This window comes from Kogia breviceps, chromosome 16 (assembly GCF_026419965.1).
Source record: "Kogia breviceps isolate mKogBre1 chromosome 16, mKogBre1 haplotype 1, whole genome shotgun sequence".
NCBI lineage: Eukaryota > Metazoa > Chordata > Mammalia > Artiodactyla > Physeteridae > Kogia > Kogia breviceps.
Window position 1 is genome coordinate 4,070,323 of NC_081325.1, and position 18,641 is coordinate 4,088,963.

General features: G+C 47.0%; 1 protein-coding gene across 4 annotated transcripts in view; it reads left to right on the forward strand.

Moving 5' to 3' along the window:
* Window positions 1-754: 754 nt before the first annotated feature.
* Window positions 755-18,641, forward strand: part of TNFRSF19 (TNF receptor superfamily member 19) — an 85,194-nt gene continuing 67,307 nt past the window's right edge. Inside the window, exon 1 of one of the 4 annotated variants that reach the window (XM_067016332.1) lies at window positions 755-1,244. The gene's annotated coding sequence lies outside the window, so the exon portion shown is untranslated. Of the gene's footprint in view, window positions 1,245-9,105; window positions 9,296-18,641 lie in introns of those variants that run through there. The other 3 variants (XM_067016333.1, XM_067016330.1, XM_067016334.1) reach the window with 3 other exon arrangements.

Below are 18,641 nucleotides of genomic sequence, written 5' to 3' on the forward strand. Positions count from 1 at the left end.
ATTTTTAGTGAGTAAAGAGTTCAAACTATGGATTTAGCAGAAACGGCCCTAAAAGTCAAGGAGCACAGCTTCGGGGTAAGCACGGGGCAAGGCTATCCTCTACATCATCCTTTTCTTTTGTGAATTTTAAATGCTTCACAAGTGTTCATAAATTACACCTATCTAAGAAGGACACGTTGTTTTAAAATATAGTTTTCTGAATCCCAAACTAAGACCAAGACTAAGATTAAGTGTCCGCCCAGGGCCTTAAGTGAGAGGGTGACAGATATCAGACACTAGGTAACTCTTGGTTATCTGCTCGTTAATTGCTTTAATTAAAGTACCGCTGTTTAATTGGCAAAGTCTAACAATTTAAATTTCAAGGAAAAGACAGTTTACTTAAAATCCCTAAGGACCTGTCACACTGCAAACAAAAACACACTTTGAAGAAGTCACCCTCTCCCTCCGGCAGGGTCCTGGTGCTTTTCCGAACCATTCTGGATACTGGACCCCCGGTCTTTGGGAAGAACTGTGATTTCTCTACGGAAGAGGCAATTATAACACGCTGTCCTCTGGAGCCAGGGTGGATCAGGGGGCCTTTCCCGCTGGAATCACCCCGCAGTACCGCCAGGCCTTCCAGCTGGGCAGCAGATGACAGAGCTGCGCGGCGTGAGTGGCAGGCGTGCAGCGCGATTAGAGGCCGGGCCGCCCTGCTTCCCGGGGCGGGGCGCGCTCCCCGCGGGCGGTGCAGCCTTCCTGCCAGGCCCGGCGCGGTGATGTCATGGGATCCGCGGCTCGGCGAGATGAAAGGGATCCAGCGCGGCCCGCTGGCACCAGGCGCAGCTTCCAGCGCGCAAGCAGGGCGCAGCGTGGGGACCCGAGCGCTGCGGTCCCGCCACTCAGCCCGGGCTGGGGGCACCGCCGGGCCAACTGGGTGCAAGAAAAAAGGAGCAAAGCAACGTGATCCGGGGCAAACAAAAGAATCCGAGGACGGGGAGGCGGGAGGGAGACTACCTGCTGAGAGGAGCGTTCCGGGAGCCCTGCGCGCACACACGCAAACTTGGCCTGCCTTTGATGTACTGCAGCTGATCACCGATCAGATTACGGGCGTTTCATCGCGCTGCTCGTCTGCCTTTGATCTGCAGGGTTCTTTTTCTTCTCCTGGATTGGAAGATTCGTCTGGGCTTGCGCTGACATACATTTTGGGGAAGGTAGAGCTTTTGGCCCAGAAGCGCTGCCAAGGAGAAACTCAGCTGCCGAAAAGGGTGAGTACTGCAAAGAGTTCAGCACGCTGAAGGCACAGCGTTCATGTTTCGTTGTGGCTTTCAGTTCACTTTTCCTGCGTGTTCTCAGAAAAGACGGTTTTAGTCCAGAGAGCGCGAGCATTTCTGTGCTTGAATACCATGTGTATGGATGAGAGGAAACACGATACTCGGTGCCGTTTTAGTAGTTTGTACAAAGGGTTTGCAATCTGTCGCGCACATTTTACTTGGAAATGAGTTGTTCCAACAGGACAGAAAGGGAGAGAGCTAACTTTAGCAATCACCCGCCGCTGCAGAGCCCGAGGTCTGTAGGCTGTAATTGCTCTAAGTATTTACAGGTTGCTTTACTTAGTAGACGGGCGGAGGAACTCTACTGGATGCCAATGTTTTCCTTGTTTTCTCATAGAAAAGAGTACAGTGCATCTCTGACAATACTGTTGCTTTATTTATTCTCTCACCTCCAAGACTCCAACCTATCAAATACATTTCCTTATGCAGTGTGTATCCTCGAAGGAATCACTGGAGAGGCGTTCAAGTATGATTAAAGCCTTTTCTGGGTAAAACTGAAGAATTTTCGAACAGAGAGGTTTAGGTTGTGCTGTTTGTTTTAAAAAAAAAAAAAATCCTCTAGTGGTTTTCTGGAACCTTTGGCAATAGCGCAAGCCTCATGTACAGAAACATTCACAGAGTTAATATTCCTAAATTAAAATGTACTTTAAATGTAGTGACAGCTGTTGTGAGTTAAGATTTGCCAACTCTTTATGAAAACTGAGTAGTCAACAGTTGTGATGTTACATACAGTTTTTAGCCACATTTTCACTTTAGTTTACGCTCAACATGGCAAAACCAAAATATATTGCTGTGCTGAATTTGAATGTTCACTTGTTTTGTCAATTCAGTGATCACATGCGTGTGCGCGTGCACACACACACACACACACAGAGTAAAGTCTTTACATCGAGATGCAAGAAAATACAGTGGAAATGTAAGAGCGCCATGTTCACATTAGTTCATTTTAATATTCTGGTCTTAATTTGGGGGGGGTAAAATATTTATCATCACAGTGGTCTATTTTAATGCTAGCCAAACCACAGAGAAAGTGTAAGTGATGAGAGAGACGGGTTATTCTTTAGTCTGAAATTCTGATGAGACAGGAAGGGCCTAATGAGTCTCATTTCACGTGTAATTAATTTTCCAGAGCCAATTAATTATATTACTTTCTAAACTTTCCTCCTGATATTCTGAGGAGGATAATTAGCATTGTTTGCTTAATTTAAAAACTGACAGCTGTTAAGTGGAGATTATTTAAAACCCTCCCAAACTGACTATATTTTTAAGATGTGTCAGTAAGAATTTGAAAGATTTAACTGTTGTTTTTAGTCATGCCAAGAGAGGCATTTAAATTTTTGTTTTACTGACAGTGTGGCAAAGCATGTTCACAAAATCCTGAATTATCAGCTTAGGTTGATTTTTTTTCATTTGTTTGCTGAAAAAGTCCTCTTTAAATCACAAGAGCAGTAGTAATGTTCACATTAGGATAAAGAAAATCAAACTTTTAAAATAATGACTGGAGAAGATGCCCAAAGAAATAGTGTGCTTAAGAACTCAGTCATTGAGTTCATGTTTGGGACTTAAAAAAATTTTTTAATGACTATTTATTCTGCTACTAGGTTCATTCTAACAAAAACAGACTTGCTTCAACACAAAACAAAAGGGAGAATTAGCAATTATCTGATTAATTTAGGTTTTGTAGAAAACTAGCTTGGGAAGTCAAGTCATTGAAAATTCGCTTCAGTGTCTGAATTAATTCAGTTAATTGTTTGCTTCTTGTGTCTTGGTTGAGAAATGAAACAGATTGTATTTGATATTAAAAGAAGGATGCCTATTGCCGAATGTACAGGTACAGTCAGTCTCAAAAGCTGTCTCTGAATTAATTGCCGCCTGATGACCTTGACTGTGATTTAAGAGGGGATACTCCATAAGATTTCCACTGAACGAGACCCTTATATTACATTTTTTAAGCACTTTCCTATCTGTTGCTTCAGTGGCAGCTTTGTTACTGCAGAAAGTCCAAGACTTCAAACGACTTATTTCTAGTCCTGATTCTGTCACTGATGAGCTATGTGACCTTAAGGGATATTTGCTTCACTCCCTAGTGTTCTCATATGGGAAATGAGGGAGTGGATCAGATCACCCTCCTGAAATAAGCAGGGTGGAATTTTTATAGCCATCTTACAGATGAGGAAACTGAGATTGCAGAAAAGTCACTTGACTTTCTTAACTAAGTTACGTGGCCTGTTTTCCAAGTCCTGGTCCTGTGTCCTTCCCAGTTCACCATGGATATTTTCCAACACCTGCTAAAACAAATGCACTGCTGACTGGAGAACAGGGTTAGTTTGAAAGATCAAGATAATCACTTCCTTCTGCTATGCAGTTTTTGTTTCTATGATAGATGTGTCAGTCAACTGGAGTAGTCCGCTGACCTCCAGCAGTTGCTTTTGCTTCAGTATTTCTAACCAGTCTGAACACAATTACCGCTACACATAATTTACCAGGGCGTTTAAAATAATTTTCACAAAAATTTAATGTATCACTGCAATGTGGAATTATATATATTTGTGTGTCTGTGTGTGTATGTATACGTGTGTGCACATATATATATTATGCACATCTTTTGACATTATATGCACATCTTTTTGTGTTTCCAAGGAATTGATACTTTCTTCGAAGATGTCAGTGGTGTGCATGAAACGTTTAATAGTTAATTAAAGGCTGCTATTCCTCCTGGGAGATTCCCAGTGGGATTTTGTGAGATTTCAGTTTACATGTTCAATATGGGCTGGTACGTGATGTATATTCCCTATTACATTTGATTATGTGAAGAATCCTTGAACATGTTTTCACTAACTCCTTCTGGGTTTTTTCTTGAGAAAAAAGGAATATATTTCTTGTGAATAAATTTATTTATTGACTATACATCTTACACATATACACTGCTCTCAAGGCCAGATATCTCTCATGTCTTATCACCCTCATAAAGTTTTCATATAAAGCTTTGCAGATCATTACTTAGTAACATTCACTAGTATTTATTAATGTACTAGTCATTCATTCAGTAATATTTATTGAGTACTTGTGTGCTAGGCACTCTGACAGTATTTTTTCAGGACACCATCTCATTTAAATTTCCAGCAATTAAGTTTGTCATTCCAATTTACAGATGAGAAAAGTGAGGCTCAGAGGGGTTAAGTAACAAGTGCAAGGTCACAGGGCTGATTAAGTGGCACCGCTAGAGTCTATCTGATTTCAATTCGGGTTCTTTTGTTCTAGGGCTGGGCAGTTAATTCCTTCTATTATAAGAATCACATACAGCTGAACTTAACTGTTAGCAAACATTACAGCCAAAATTTGGGCGCAAAAACGTGCTTTTTTTTTTTTCTTTCTTTCCTTCTTTTGGTGTATTTTATGAGCGCTATCAGAATTTTTTGATAGGGTTTTCCATCGGTTGGCCTAGAATCTTCACCTATAAAGGACCTCAGGACGTTATTTATTCTTCCTCTGCTTCAGGACCGGACCACACTCAAGCATCCACCGTTGGTCTGGTTGGTCCGACTCCCTGTGACGGCAGGGCTGGTCCAAGGCACCCTGGAAACATTCAGAAACTGGTGTGCCTTTAAAGAGTGATTCTTTAAAATGTCAGCACCGTTGAGGGGAATGGGCTGTGAAAGCGGGGGCGGGATCGGAGGCTCCCTGGTGGCCGTGCTTCATTTCTCCTCAACTGTCACAAGCCATTCAGCTTTGCTCCAAGCAGCCCCGCAGATCCACCCACTTGCTGAAATCACCACTCGGAAGTGACCAAGTCTCACATCCTTCGATTGACAGGTACTTTAGCATCATCCATTGTGACTTAACTCAGATCTCTGGTGACAAGGTGGAGGGAGGTGAGATGGGGGTGTTGAGTGACTTTATGAAACCATTTCTTCCAACGCAAGCGCCTCCCTTTGTGAGAAGAGTTCTGAGAAGTACAGCTTTCCCCATCCTGTTCATGGTCCCCCGTACTGAGACAGCCCTATGGCCTAGCCTCATTGGCTGCTGCCCTGCGAGCCTGTTCCTTAATTCTGCCACATGCGGAGGAGTCCCCTGTATTTATCGGGAAGCAGAGGAGGAGAGCCGATGGCTCACTTCTCCTCTCAATAAACACATGAGAAGAGTCTGGCCCACGCAGTGTCGTAAACACACCAGGGTCAGTGCAAGCGCTGCAACTTATAGCACCTTTGCCCTATAAATGTCCTGAGTTTGACATCATATCAGCTAAATAAATACCCTCCTTGGACTTTTCACGTGTATTAATTTAAGCATTCATGGTACGGTGATGATTATGTTAGGGTTCAGGAAGCCTGGATTTTGGATCCTGCTTTGTGTTTAACTTGGTGCGTGACCTTGGGCAAGTCGCCCCCCATCAGGCCCCAGCCCTACGCTGATAGTTTGATTGGCAGCCGTGGGTGCTGGGAATTACTGAAATAGCTGGGTCTTGGTTATTTCCCCCCTTATTTTCTTAACTATATTTGGCAAACTTCACAACTCTTTGAGATTGTGGCCCCTCATTTATTCATTCATTCAACAAATTTTTAATGAGTACCTACCACATGCCAGGCGCTGTGAACAAAGGGACAGAATTCAGGATTCTCGTGTAGCTTGCATTCTATTCCCTTTTCCCATGAAGTAGTGCTCTACGTGGAAATTACTAGAGAGTCAAACAATTTTCCATTAATTTTGCTTCCAGTGAGCTAGCTTATCACTGAACTTATTTCCTCAAGAAGTTTGTTACTTCATTGGTTCAACTCTTTTAGGAATATATTCTAAACAAATACACTGCGTATCAGCTTCGACATTGCTAAAACTAGCTTCAGAAAGCCAACCCGTAACGTAGTCTTAAAAACAACACCTCTGCCGAGATCTTCATAAGAATTTGGCTTTTTCAGGGAATGCGCTGGCGGTCCAGTGGTTAAGACTTCGGGCTGTCACTGCCATGGGCCTGGGCTCAATCCCTGGTCGGGGAACTGAGATCCCTCAAGCCCCAGCGGCCAAAAGAAAAAAAAGAATTTAGCCTTTTCACTAAAATTTCCATTCATTAATGACAGTCAGTGCTCTAAAGGGAGAGAATGCTTGCAGTCCTAACTCCAAGCATGGGTTTCATTCTGAAAGAGCGTAGGAGTCATATGATTCTTTTTGTACCACCACCGGGTCCTCCTTCCATCAGACACTGTGCCCAGGTCACTGACACTCAAAGTGAGGTAAGTGGGCGGCATCTGTTAACTTAAGCGGCCTCTTCTTTAAAGAGTAAGAGGCGCTTAGCAGCTCTAGTGCAGAGGTTCAATGGCTCTCCACTGTCAAATACCATTTCAGTTGTCATCGATTTTTGACGCGTGGCGTTGTGTGCCTGACAGAAGGTACAGCCCTGCCAACAATGGCTGCTATTTAATGAGCACTTACTGTGTGCCAGGCATTGGGCCAGGCTCTTTAAATACCGTGTCTTATTTAACAACGACCAGTGAAACAACTTACTTCAACAGCAGAAGATATCGAAAATGGGGAAGGTCAAGTAAGTTTTCTAAGGGCATGCAACTAGCCAACGGCCAGCTGGCCTCCAAGGCCAGAATATGCGATGCCAAAGGCTGTGTACGTTAATAGGACCTGTCCGCAGAGAGCTAGCAGCGGGCTCACGGAGGAGAGCAGTCACATACAGGTGACATGACGCAAGAATGAGTGAACGAAATAATGTGCCACTGTCTCTGAGTAGAAAGGGAGGCCAGAGAAAAAACAAAGTAGTTCCTGCACTGGCAGGTTCAGTTCCTCTCAGCAAACACTTATTGAACATGCGTGTCAATGTTTGATACTATCGGAGATGCAAGTTTGGGCAAAATCTGCTGCTTCTCGAAAGCAGGACTCCTTTTCAGTCCTTGAGGAAGAAAGCTAAGTCCCAGGAACTGCAGACAGGAGGGTGCTGTCGTTGTGGTAGAAAGGCCTCCGAGCTCGCGGTGACTCCTGAGAGCTGTGGCTTCTGAGCGGGTCCCTTACCAACTCAGGGGAGGGAGCGTAAAGAGGAAGCTTGGGGCGCAAAGGAAGGGCAAGTTCAGGGCACACAGGAGGCAAGGCACGCAGACCAGTTTGGCCAGAACTTCAAGTGTCCCGTCTAAGGCAGGAAAGATAGAGTTGAAGATGTGGGTGGAGCCCAAACATGGAAATCCCTGACTCGAAGCCGTCCTGCACAGTGAGGAATCTTTGTGAGTCTTTTCACCGGACAGTGACCACGGTGAAAGGCAGGAGGAGAAGCAGAGCAGCCACGAGGGAGGTTGGCAGGGCGGTTTGACGGCGGGGCGCTCAGGGGAAAGGTGCGGAGGGCCTTTACGGTGGTGGACGGGGTGGTGGATGAAGAGAAAACCAGGAGGAAAGGGGTGAGTGTGCGAGACCCTAACAGAGAAGCAGCAGTAAGTCATCTTAACCACGGTGGCCGGAGGATGCCCTGTGCGCTGGGCTCTGGGCTACGAAGAAAATAAGCTGTGCCCTCGGGAAGGAGAGGTCTAGTTAGACACACAGGTGACTTCCATCTAAGGGCGAGCTTGTTAGGGAACCTCGGGGTGTGATGTGGTCCCAGATCACAGCTGACAGGTAGGCTGGGGACAGGCACACTCGCCTTGACGTTCGGACAAGACAGTGCGTATCATTGGTAAATGGTTAAAAATAAGTCGTGATTGTGGCCTCTGTTCCGGCCATGACAGCCTTGAGGCTGACACTTGGAAGGGTATTTTTAACGTGTTTTTTACAAGTACTTAGTGGCGCATTCGCCGTTCTCAGTGCGGGGTCACGAGACGGGCGGATTGGTGACCAACTGTGACAACTTATTCATTCTCTCAGCAAACACGTATTGACCGCTACCGTGGGCCTTGCGGTATAGAAAGGAAACACGGGATTTGGTTCCATTCAAAGAGACGTGCAGGTGTGTGCCGGGGAAATCAAAACCAACACAGGAGGAAGTGGTGGCGCCCCTGCACCAAAGCGGGGCGTGCGCAGTCTCCTGGGTTGGGGGGAAGTCTGTCCACTTACTCACTGGACGGATGAACGACAATTGCTTACATTTCGACAGCACTGTAGTGCCGAAAACCTATTTGTTCTGTGCGTGGTTCTTTCACTCCTTCCGCTAACTCTGTAGAGCGGGCCCCATCAGCTTCGCTTCGTAAGCGCGCGAAGTGGAGCAGTTTCGACACCGTCCTCGAGCCGCGTGTGGAGGCACGAAGCCCGGACCTGCGCGGCCCACGATCCCCGGGGACCTGGGCCGGACCGGGCTGTGCCCGCGCCGAGGCGGTGGACGCACCCCGACCTCTGGAGGCCAATGTCCGGCCGGCAAAATGGGGAGGACCCGCCGGGAAAAGCATCTGCGAATGACGAGGCGGCTGGTGGGCCGGGTCCTGGTGATTCGGACCCGCCGCGTACACGTGTCACAGCGTTTCCCGGGCCTTTCCTGGCGCAGAGGCGGGCGCGGGGTAGAAGGTCACCGGCAGCGCAGAGGCACAAAGGCCTGGAAACAGGACCAGGTGGACGCGAAGGCGCCCCCCTAGCCGCAGGCAGGTCCCCGACACAGCCCCGCTCTCCGTGGTCCTGGTGAGACCCGTCCTGCCTGCCCAGGTCCGCCAGCGGGATGCAGTCAGCAGCTCCCGCAGCTCGGGGGACACCAGCATCTGGACCGCGGCCCGGGGCACCCGGGGGACTGCCGGGACGCAGCCCGGAGCCCAGAGGGTGGGTGGTGGGTGGTGGTTTCGATGTGGGCGGGGCTACGGGCTGGGCGGGGCTTCCCGGTGGGCGGGGCCTGGCGGCGGCCGTTGCCGGGCTACGGAGCAGCGCGGACCGGCGGCGCCTGGACGTGCCGGGTGTGCGCTCGTGGAGGGGACCCCGGCCCAGCTCGGTACCGAGTGCCGCGCTCTGAGCCCGTTTCAGCGCGTACCGGAGCGTCAGATCGCCGCAGGAACCTGCGGAGCAGCCTCCAGGCACCCGGGAAGGTAGGTGTCCCGCCGCCCCCGGGGCCGTGGCGCCGCGCCGCGCGGCGGATCTGCGCGGGACGCGCGCGGAGAGGAGGCAGCTGCGGGCGGAAGGAGGGGGTGCCGGCCTGGGCTGCTCGCGTGCAGAGTAGGGGGCGGGAGGACAGGGCCGGCGGAGGCGACTCCCGGGGGGGCCGACAGCAAGGCCACCGAGATGCTGCAGCTGGAGGAAGCGGAGGGCGTGAGCACCCGCCGGCCCCCGTGGGCGACGGGAGTGGCCGCGCTGAGCCCCGCTGTGCAGGGATCTTGTAAGTAGAAAGGCTACATGTAGGCGAAGGCGCGTGAGTGTGTAAGTGTGTGCGCGAGGCTCTGCCGGGGCCTGGACGGGGGCGCTCCAGCCCGTCCTGGCGGGAAGCGGTCTGCAGGCCGGCCGGCCCGGCGGGAGCTGGGGAGGGGAAGGGAGGGGAAGGGAGGGCACACTCGGAGGATGTGCCAGCAGCCCGTAGACGCAGTGATAGGAAGGGCCGCTCGCACAGCCCTGGTCAAGGGTCTCCTGCCAGTTCATGGAACAGAAATTTCGCTCATGCACTCGTGAGGGTGACGTTTGGAAGCGTCCAAGTACAGCGATCAGTTTTGATGGTAGCGAACTATGTGTCACACCTGCAGTTACCATTGTAAGAAATCCCAGTCACTTTTTTGTGTGTGCATTTTAATGAAAGGATTCAATTTGCAAACAACAAAAAAATAAGCATTGTTCGATATTTCTTTAATTGAAACAGTTTAACAAACTACTTGTGAATGGGTGGTTTTTACTCCAATGACAGTTTTCCTTTACTAGAAGACGATTTCTTTATATAAACAGGAAACAGTTATTGTTAAACATGACTTCCACAAACAGAAGGATTTATTTTAATATGTTGTTATTTCATGACCAGATACTTGTATGCAAAAGGGAAGATTCTATTGCATTCATTCAGGATTTACTCCATATGTTTTCTGCTGTACGGCTTCACCGTAGGTGTAGTTTAAAAACATGTTTATTTCAAGCACTGTTTATTATCTAATTTAAACATATGTAACTAGAGGGGGTGAGAATAGAGTCCTTCCCTGGAAGACAGTTTTTGACAGTTATTCACAGAGATGTCGGTACTTAAAAAGAGTTTTTCTTTGCATAATATTTATGAAGTTCCGAGAATAATACAAAACATAGAAACGCAATTTCATTTTGAAAATACTGCCTTGACATGAATACATAGTGCATTATCATGAGCTCTATGTTTGTTCCTTTTTAACCCATGGAAGTGTCTCATGACATTTACTTTGTTACTGAGGCCACATGGCTTTATTAACTTTGGAATGTTTTTCCATACTAAGTGCTAGCTCTAGGATGTTGTGTTAGCATTTTCTGGGACATTCATGGAAGTTAATTTGTTTCTTTGGTGGGGGTGTTTTTAGGCTCTGAGTCCAGACTGGATTTTGAATTTGAAAGGTAAGGATATAGGAAGACTTTTTATGCACTTGAAATTTTAATGTAAAGTGCCTCTCCTATCCAGAAGACTTGAATAAGGACCACTGCTAAATTTAAGTAACGTTTAAGAGACTTTTTAAAAGAACAGAAAGAAAAAATTTTTTTTTGCTTTAGATGGTCATCAAATTTAATTTATATATAATGTGTTTGTACATACATGTAATAACCACATGCTGTGCTTAATACGTTAACTTAATTTACTAGTTGTAGCTCTAATATATGAATCCAGGGTATGTTGGGGACATTTGAAACCTAAGTGAGGAATTCTGCTAACATGAGGAGAATATTCTTCTCCTTTTTCACCTATTTAAACCTCTGAACCCAAGCTTAACCCAATCCTCTGCAACCAGTTTAACCATTCAAAATATAACAGAGCACAAAAAACTGAAAGCATCTTTAATGAAGAAAGCCAAGTCCTCTTAAATCTGATGAATCAATATTTAAAGTCAAGCATTTAAAAATCTGGAGAAGGCCAGCATGCTCTATCTGTTGACAACAGGTTGAATAAGAATACCCACCTCGAATAAATGTACACCCCAGATAAAGAGACAGCTGCTTATGTGATAAGAGAGCCAGGAACAGTTAAACAGCTCAAGGCGTTTGTCTCATGGCAGCTGATTCTTAAATGTTCATAACCTTTCTAAAATGACCTTCTGGCTGAAGAAAAAGAACAGTCAAGCTGTAGGAACGCAATTTCCTTTCATGATTTACTGGCTGAGCAGTGAGTTCATTCATCGTAGTTTATCTGTCTCAAATGTTTACATTTAAAAGTAAGATGTTTAAACAGTATTGGGTTATCGTCTAGTCCACACATCACAGAATAGGTACCTTTTAAATTGACGTTTTAAGACCTGGGTTTTTAAAAAGAGAACAGCCAACCTCAGCAATTATGTAAGACAAAGGAGCTTGTCTACCTCAAGATTAGATGTTAGTCAGCCAACTCTTCCCCTTGGTCTGCTCCGATGGCTCTAATCTGAGGAAATTCTAAAAGAACGGAGGCCTCTTCTAATGGAGAACACCACACACGTTACAAAGAAGGACTTTGGAATCTCTCCAGGCTTCTGAAATAAAAATGTAAACAGCTGTGTTGTAGCCATTATTATGCACAATTCTCTAGAATAGACTGTGTCAGCGTTTGGGGTCCCCTCAGGCCTTGATGCTGCCATTGTCCCGTTTGGAGTTTAGGCCTGAGAAACGTTTGTGAATTGGGGGAAGCGCACGTTAGTTACAGCACGCTTTGCAGATTGAGCGTTCTGAGAGCACTAGGACTGACTTTCCTGAAGCAAAAATGATAACATCTGCAACTCAGAGAGATGAAAAGAATTCGTCTCAAAAAACCCTATCCTAGGTTAAGTTCTGTTGGAAAAAATTATAGGAGCCTGACAGTGACTGGCCCCTAATGTTTTTGAACTTTGGAGGAATTGAAGATATTGTATTTGGCAACAGGACATTTTAAAGCTTGTAGAGTTTTTAGTAGAAAATATTTCTTGACTCGAGAAGGGAAATCATTCTCATTTCCCAGCCAACAACAACATGTGTATTTTTATCACCGCATACCTTCGTGAGCTTCCTAGGCTACAGAAAGGGCTGCCAACCCTGCCGTGTAGGAAGAACAATTTTCAGGATATAGTGAAATTGAACACGAAGATGAAGAATAGCTAGAGGCTAGGGGTTATTGCCCCGTTTGGAAATAACTACCCTAAATTTCTAATTATTTTTTTATTCTTTTCACACATGGGACTGACATTATTCTCAGCCATTTATGATTCTGTTTCGCCATTAAATGTAAAAGGCTGTATGTGTGGCATTGGCGCCATTTCAGTGCTGATTTTATAAATTGTAAGCCTGCCAGTGTATTTTTTTTTTTTTTTTTTGCGGTGCGCGGGCCTCTCACTGCCGTGGCCTCTCCCGTTGCAGAGCACAGGCTCCGGACGCGCAGGCTCAACGGCCACGGCTCACGGGCCCAGCCGCTCCGCGGCACGTGGGATCTTCCCGGACCGGGGCGCGAACCCGCGTCCCCTGCATCGGCAGGCGGACTCTCAACCACTGCGCCACCAGGGAAGCCCAGTGCCAGTGTACTTTAATGTTGATTTCTTAAAAAATATTTCAGGTTATTGCATACTGGAAAAATGTATGAGTTGGTTGTAGCTTCATGATCTAATTTTTTTTTTAACATCTTTATTTGGGTATAACTGTTTTACGATAGTGTGTTAGTTTCTCCTTTACAACAAAGTGAATCAGTTATACATATACATATGTTCCCATATCTCTTCCCTCTTGCATCACCCTCCCTCCCACCCCTCTAGGTGGTCACAAAGCACCGAGCTGATCTCCCTGTGCTATGCGACTGCTTCCCACTAGCTATCTATCTTACGTTTGGTAGTGTATATATGTCCATGCCACTCTCTCACTTCGTCCCAGCTTACCCTCCCCCCCCCATATCCTCAAGTCCATGCTCTAGTAGATGACCTAATGTTAATACAGTTTTGCTCGATGAAAATGTTTACAGGTTGCATGCCCTGTGTGCTGGATAATAAATCAAATGGCTTTGAAGGGATGGCGGGGGCGAAAAAAAAGAAAATTAAGCAACTTATTCTGAAACGAATTACCCAGATTATTTGAATTATTTCAGATTCATATATTTTGGTCATTCATAAGATCACAAATAAACACTCTTCTCAAAAAGGTTACTGAATTGTTAAAATTAGAAAGATACATACCAGATCTTCCTCCTTGGTGATCTTTGTCGATATTATAGCCCTATATTCAGAAATGGGGTCCTCGCCTGAACTGTGTGCTGCCACCATCACTTATAGTTCAAGCTCAAGCTGTGGTTGCACAGATTTTTCTCCTATATTATTTTATCCCTTACCACAGCCCTAAGAGTAAAAATATTATCCCTAGCTGATGAATTTCTTCATTTATTCAGCAGCTGTTGGGCCCATATTTTGGGTGAGTTACAGTTCTAGAGGGAAATTGCAGTTCTTGTCATGAAGGCCTCAGACCCTAGCTGATGGTAAGCTCCAGTGGCTTGGTGGGTGATGCATAAAGGAAGGTTGCCCCCTTAGGGAGCAGTAGGAACTGAAGCGCCAGACGCCTCTGTTCTTCTATGGACGGGACAACAGATGCTCAGCTAGCTGTAGCTCACGTTGCCCTAATGTGGGACTCATGGATGCCAGGCTTTCTGATTTTTTTCAGGAAAATGCTTCATTTTTAATATTGAAAACTTCCTTTGAAAATTAAGTACCGTACTGACAGAAGGAAAGGATGCATCCTGGCAAGATGCAATACAAGAGCTACAAAGAGAGAAGGAACCAGATAATCATCCTGTGAGACAGAGAGATATCCAGGCTGCTAAGGAAGCACCAAGGCGGGTGCCCGTGCCAGATTTAGGGAGATCCCGGTTTGACCGATTCGGGGAAGGCACGGTCGATGAGGCCCAGTGCGTAGGAGAGCCCCGAGGCAAAAGAGGGGCCGGCCGTGGAGGGCCCTGCAGGTGGAAGCAGCCGCCGCGGTTCAGATCCAGGGGGCTGCCCCTCCGCAGCTGCTCCCGGAACCCCTGAGCTTTGCCTGGTGACGCAGCAGCCCAGGTCTTCAGGATCTGCACGAGGAAGGGAAGGGGGGCTGCACTTCGTTTCGGCGTCTGTTGGGTTTACCCCGTCTGGAGGCTGGCCATTTAGGAGCAGCTCGGGCTCCTACCTCTTCTTTTTTGCTTGCCTGGCTCTTCTGAGACCTGCGTGCACTTGCTGCAGAGCAGACGGTGAGGCAGGAACGCCATACGCCCGCATCTTTGGCCTCCTCCTCATATTTAGGCCAACTGTGAAAACCCTTGTGGGCCCATCGTACATCATCTCGTAGCGCGTGTATCTCGTGCTTGACAAGCCCTCCCCCAAATAAACAGAGCACGGAACTCCGCCTATAAAGGCATTTCTTTACCTTGGCCAGACCCGGAAGTTACAAGCGATTTCAGTAAATACCTTTGTATGGCCTTATTTTTATTTTAAATACTATTACTTAAATGCTTGCCATTTCATTAAACCTTGCCTTCTTTTTATGAATGCCAAAGCACTTCATAAGGTGTTTCATTTGTTTCCGGGAAATGCAGGGTCACGCTTGTAACACCGCACCGGCTAAATCGTTTATTTCTAAATAGTCTGTGGCCAGGTGGTATGAGAAGTCTGCGCGGCCCTGCTTAGCTGGGGGTCCCTGCAAAGCACACCTTGGCTGCGTCCTCCCCCAGACGGCACCACCTCCTTTCAGGCACCTGATAACCGCTTAATCGGAGTTGGTGCTCGTTCGACGTGGTATGTGGTTACATAGCTTCGCTCGCGTTGACCAGTTGGATGTGGTCCTGCTGCGCTAAGTGGAAGGGACTTGGGTGCTCCGCGCGGTGGGTGCAGCCCTTAGTCAAGCTGCCAGGGCGCCAGGGCCCGGCCTCGGGGTCACCGAGCGTGCATTCGCTCTGGTTTCCACTGTTTGCAGTACACGTGTCCTTCGGCCCTCCGCGTTCTCCCCGTTGTGTGGGGACAAAGTTCTACGTTAGAGGGTAGGTAGTAAGGAAGGAAGCTGTACTTCTCCTAAAGCACTGACAGCAGCACTTGATACCGTGAATGCTAAGTTCACACTGACCCTGTTCTCAGTCTTCGAACGCTTTCTGCAGCCTCAGTCCAGAGGTCTGAAACGCTCCCTGCCCCTCGATTGCGACTGTCTGCATCCTGTCCCGTGTTTGTCCAGAAGGTTGCAGCCTTCCGGGCCTGTCACACACACACGGGGCCGTTTGCCCCTCAAGGACGCTGTCACTAACAGTGGTGGCCACCATCGCCACCGAGCCCGGAGCACTTACTCTGGGCCGGGATCAGTCACATCTTCCAGCTGTTAAGCTCACCTATTATTCCTCACAGCCGTCCAGGAGGCGGTGCTGTCACGACGCCCAGTTCAGAGAGAAGGAAACAGACTTCGGTCAGGTCCGCAGCTAGTGAGTGATCCTCCCAGGAACGTCAGCAACCGTGAGCTTTTCCTCTGTCCCAGGCCCTGGGCTTCGCATCTTACCCGCGTTATCTCAGCGGCCCCTCGGCACGGCCCAGGAAGAGGGGCCTGCTTTTGTCTCTGTAGAAGCGTGGTCTCCGAGTGACTTCGCTAAGAAATGGGACTGAAAACCCAGGCGTTCCGGTTGCCATTTTCCTGTGACCATTCTCAATAACGCCCGGGCTGTTTTCAGTTATGGTGGGTTTACCGGCCGAAGACTATGTGAACTTGGCCTTTACATCGCCCCGATGGCTCTCGGGATCACCCGGCCGCGTCTAAATTACATCTCAGCCTCTTGGTGTACAAAGCCAGGTTAAACAAGGAGCCACAGAAAACAGAAGTGGCGTATTTCAGTGGCACAGTTCAATCCCCAGCTCCCAGTGTAAGAAATCTTCTGTGAAGAACTGCTGGCGTTTTTTAAGCCAATTAGGATTTTTAAAAATACATCATTATATCGTTTAATCCTGTGTCCTAATCGGAGGCACCGAATGCCTCGAGAAGGCAGTCAGGTTTTATATAAATCTGAAGCAGAACGTCTGTCCTGTTCGCTACAGAAAAGTTAGATCTGTTGCGTGCAGACAGATCTCAGGTGTTTTCCACGGTGTGTTTTCCATCGTCTCGTTGCTTCTTCATTCACTTAGTTAATCCCGGAAATGTTCACTGAGCACCTTTGTGCGCCACACGGGGAACACAGAGAGTTCTAGGCGTGATCCTAAAACTGAATGCTTTAAAGGAACACTCGGTCTGGGAGCGAAACTGACCTGCAATGTGACGGGGCTTGTCCATGGATGCGGAAAGGGCTGCGGAACCCCAGGGAGACTCCGCTTGGCTGTGGACCACACTCAGCAGAGTGATAGTTGAGCTGCTTTCCAGAGGGACCCGAGACGCGAAAGGCTGTCCAGACCAAGAGGGCAGGATCACGGGTGTCCAGAAGAACTGTGGGTGTTGGGCTACGGCTGAGCTGGGCGGACAGTGAGAGCGGTGACCCGTGATGGGGCCAGCAGGCCGGCAGGTGAGACCATACAGGGCACAGGTGCCGGGCCGAGGAGTTCAGAAGATAATTTGCAGGGACAAACCCACCGGTACCCCTGGAAAGTTAGGTGTAGCGATGCTCCTTTTGCATTTCCCATTCAAACCACTCAATTTGCCATGTGTGTTGGGAAGATAAGACAAATCAGCACCTTGGATCTAGTTCCATTAATGTTTTTCCACCCTATCATCTAAAAAACACCCAAAATCTTTGTGATGCAAAAATCATAGTACGCTTTGTTCAAATTTTCTCCTTTTTTTTTGGGTAGTGTATATGTGGTTTTTATCTCATCATCTTTTTTAGTTTATAAACTTTCAAAAAGGATCATGCTATTACCTTTATTGCCCCAAGAGCACTATACATATATATTTTTTTCATTATTAATGAAATATTTACACTACAAAGATTTTTTTAGGGTAAAAAATTCACCTGGATCGCCACCGTACAAACCTGAACCGTCGGTAATACGTTGGCATATTTATTTTTGTACACAAAATGGGTGTATCTTACAAAGTCAGAATCATAGCGCCATGACTTCTAGCTTGATGTGCCTTTACAAGAAGATGCTGCGGTGTTTGTGTGCCTTAGACAGTAATCAGCACTGTATCCCAGGAGAGTTTTCTGTGTAAACTAGATGCTCGATTATCGACTGATTATGGACAGACTCTATCGATCTCTTTATTGCTCATGTCTTATGTAAATGCTTTGATATTTATACCCTCTTTTCCATATTAGTTTACGTCCTTGCAGATTTTATGTTTTTTACTTTAAAAAAAATTAACACACTAAAAAACAATGAAGACCCCGCTGGGAAAGAGGTAGAGCCTAAAGCATACCTTTCAGGGAAGGTGATTTTATCTTCTGACCCCAATCCTGAGTCTACACAGCAGCAGGTTGCATGGTTGGGTAATTGCTAGATGATTTTGAGATATGCAAGGGGGGAGAAAAAGCTATGACCAAGAAGCTGAAAAAGAAAAAAGAAAAGAAAAGCCGTTTGAATTCACTCAGAATGGGTCTTTCATTCAACCAAGTTTAAGAATGATTTTTCATTGCCCTGGTGGTTGGACCTGCTGGGGCAGCAGGGGTGACCACCTGGGTTGGTCTCCAGGCGGGGGTGGGGTGCGCGCCCGGCTGGCTGCTTGGTCCACGGTTAGGACAGCAGCCCGCTCAGCCCTCTTCCTTGTTGTTATTGTTGCTGTTTTCCTTGAGCTCTTTGGTTCTGGTTCTCTGCTCTGGGTTTCTGTTAAAGAGAAACCGAACCATTTTTTCCTCTGTCTGATCGATGAAGCAACCAGCTGAGTCTTCACTTTTTAAAAATTTTCAAATAAATCTCTGCTCTTGACACCGAGTGGATCCGTAACACAAAACAAAACAGATTCGTTTCTACATTTTCGATTATTCCTGGTAAAGATAAAGAGGCTTAGTTTATCTTTTCTTGAAATGTCAGGATAGCGCCTCCAATGCATCACTTGTAAATGATTTTTAGATGGTTTTAAATAAATGCTCATTTTTCTGCTAGTAGATGATTTGCACTGCACTGGTTTGGGGAAGAGCTCACAAATGCCAGATGTTAGCTATTTCTGCTCCCTAGTGGAGCTGAAGGCCCGATACCCAAGCACACGGTTTTTATTAAGCGGAGCAGGTTGCTTTCAGGTGTATGTGGCACGGGACGTTGCAGCCACCCACCTGGGTTTGCACCCAGCTCTGTCTCTCACTGGCGATGTGACCTTGGGCAAGTGGCTCAGGCCTCTCTGAGCCTCAGCCTCTCCATCTCGGAAACGGGG